Consider the following 2774-nt stretch of genomic DNA (forward strand, 5'->3'; position numbering starts at 1 on the left):
TGAGAGGAAGCATGGCTCTGCTGTCACCCTGGTTGGGGGCCTTTGGCCTTCAGAACTGTGAGGGAATAAATTTCTATTGTTTTAAGCTAAGGAGCTTGTGATACTTTGTTACTATAGCTCTAGGAAGCTAAGAGACATTTTGGTGCTGCTTGAACCAATACCTAAAAATGTGCCAGTGGCTCTGGAATTGGGGAATGGGTAGAGGCTGGAAGAATGTGGAGGCTTAAGGTAAGAAAAAAGAATTAGACTGGCCGGAGAAAGTCGCTGGTAGAAATATGGACATTAAAGGTACTTCTGGTGAGATCTCAGAAAGAAGGAACACGTTACTGGACACTGGAAGAAAGACAACCCTTATTATAAAGAAATCTTTGTCAAATTGCATTCTACCATTGGATGGAGAAGTAGAACTTGGAGAGTTAGTGGAGAGATTTCCAAACAAAGTGTGGAGCCACAGCCTGGTTTCTCCTTGCCATTTATAGGAAAATGTAAGAGGAAAGACATAAATGGAACAATGAATTGTTCCCAGCATCTGATGTGGAAAATTCTCCGCCTATCTAAACAGTATGCTCTGGAGACAGGGTCAAGGGTATGACCGGAGGACTTTGGCTAAAGATTTTAGGCATGTGACCTAGGGATTCAAGCGACCACCTCAGCGGAAGTCCAGGCATAGAGGTGTGATTAGAAAGGATCTGTGGAGACCCCGCATGGCTAGTGCTAGGGATCCTTTTCAATTAGCAATAATCAGCAATAATCGTGCCTCAGATAAACCTCATTGGCTACAATACTGCCACTGTGCAAAGCTAAAGCTGGTAGGGATCCTTTTGACATACATTGGAGACCCACAAGATTTTAAAGGATTTTATATCACTAGAAATGCTAGAAGTCTAGACCAGAAGGAATAAGGATGGGACAAAATGAAGGAAGAATGGCCTGGAAGGAAGAGTCACAGAGGCCTAGGCCAGAAGAGGAGAGCCAGCCCTGAGGGCCCACAGCAAGGATCAAGACACAGAAAATTATTCTTGGGCCTTGAAACCTAATGAAACTTTCCTTGTTAGACGGCAAACTTGCTTTAAACCAGTAACCCCACGCCCCTTAGACCTTCCATTTTTTTCCCCTTCAGAATGGGAATGTCCATCCTATGCCTGGCCCACCATTGGACTTAGATAACATGTGTTCTCGTCTCCATAGATGGCGGGAAAGTCCGCCCCAGGAAGTCTCATCCTCAGAGCCCCATCCATGCCCAGTGTAAATGACTTGTGTGATAAGCTCTGGAACTTGATAAGATTTAGATGAGATTTTAGAGCTAATGCTATAATAGTTAAGACTTTTGGGGATGTTGAGATCAGGTGAATGTATTTTGCATAGGAGACAGATACAAATCTGGGGAGACCACAGGGTACAATGTATTGGACTGAATATTGTACTCTTCCTCCAAAATTCACATCTACCCAGAACCTGTGAATGTGAACTTTATTTGGAAATAAAGTCTTTGCAGTTGTAACTGTGTCAAGATGAACTTACACGGGGTTGGGTAGTGCTTAAATCCAATATGTGTGGTGTCCTTTGAAGAAGAAGGAAATCTGGAAATAGAGACACACAGGACAGAATGCCATGTGAAGACAGAGCAGATTGGAATGATGACTCTGCAAACCAAGGAACACCAGTGACTTCCAGAAGCCACCAGAAGCTAAGAGAGTGTCATGGAACCAATTGCCTAGAAACTCTGAGAGAGCATGACCCTGCTGCCATCTTGATTTTGGACTTCTGGCTTCCAGAATTGTGACAGAATGAATTTCTGTTGTGTTAGGCTGCCCAGCTTGCAGTGCTCTGTTACCGAAGCCCTAGGAAATGAACAGCTCTCTTGTCAGAGCCCTGGCCCTCGCTATTATTGCCAAAGCCCCAGGGTCCAGGGGTCCCCTCGAGGCTGGGACCTGTACACAGACTGACCCTCAGCCGCAGAACATGCCTGCCATCCCCATCTTTTTAGCTCTCAGGGAGGAACCTTAAGTAGAGAATGAATAGATATTAGCCAGACAAGAAGGGGGAACAGTGTTCTGGTAGAGGGAACAGGATCTGGAAAGAGCCAGTTGTGACAGAGAAGATTTCTCGGAGGAAGTGAAAAAAGATTATCAGTGAAAGGAAGGGAGTGGAAGGAGATGGAACCACAGGAAAGAAACCAGATTAGATCAGCAAGGCCCTCGCAGACAGATTAAGGGCACTGAAGTTCATCTTATGGGACAAAAGAACACCATTGTTAAGTCTCTAGGATACAGAAAATACATACATAAAACCCCTTACATATATAAATAGAGATGTAAGCCCTTCTAGCTCAGCAGTAAAAAGACATAAAGACCAATTTAAAAACGGGCAAGGGATTTGAATAAACAAAGAAAAATATAAATGGCCAATAAGCCCATGAAAAGATACTCAACATTATTAGCCATCAGAGAAATGCAAATCAAAAGCACAATGAGGGCACCTGGGTGGCTCAGTGGGTTAAGCCGCTGCCTTTGGCTCAGGTCATGATCTCAGGGTCCTGGGATCGAGTCCCACATCGGGCTCTCTGCTCAGCAGGGAGCCTGCTTCCTCCTCTCTCTCTGCCTGCCTCTCTGCCTACTTGTGATCTCTGTCTGAAAAATCTATTGTTTCTGAAATTTTTACAAATAAAAATACTGAATACTGGGGCGCCTGGGTGGCTCAGTGGGTTAAGCCGCTGCCTTTGGCTCAGGTCATGATCTCAGGGTCCTGGGATCGAGTCCCACATCGGGCTCTCT

The 2774-nt window shown here is 45.0% G+C and overlaps 1 pseudogene; it reads right to left on the bottom strand.

Annotated features, from left to right (window-relative positions):
- Positions 1–738: 738 nt before the first annotated feature.
- LOC132009106 (U4 spliceosomal RNA) lies at positions 739–802 on the bottom strand (annotated as a pseudogene).
- Between the last annotated feature and the right edge of the window lie 1972 nt (positions 803–2774).

Source organism: Mustela nigripes, chromosome 1 (assembly GCF_022355385.1).
Source record: "Mustela nigripes isolate SB6536 chromosome 1, MUSNIG.SB6536, whole genome shotgun sequence".
NCBI lineage: Eukaryota > Metazoa > Chordata > Mammalia > Carnivora > Mustelidae > Mustela > Mustela nigripes.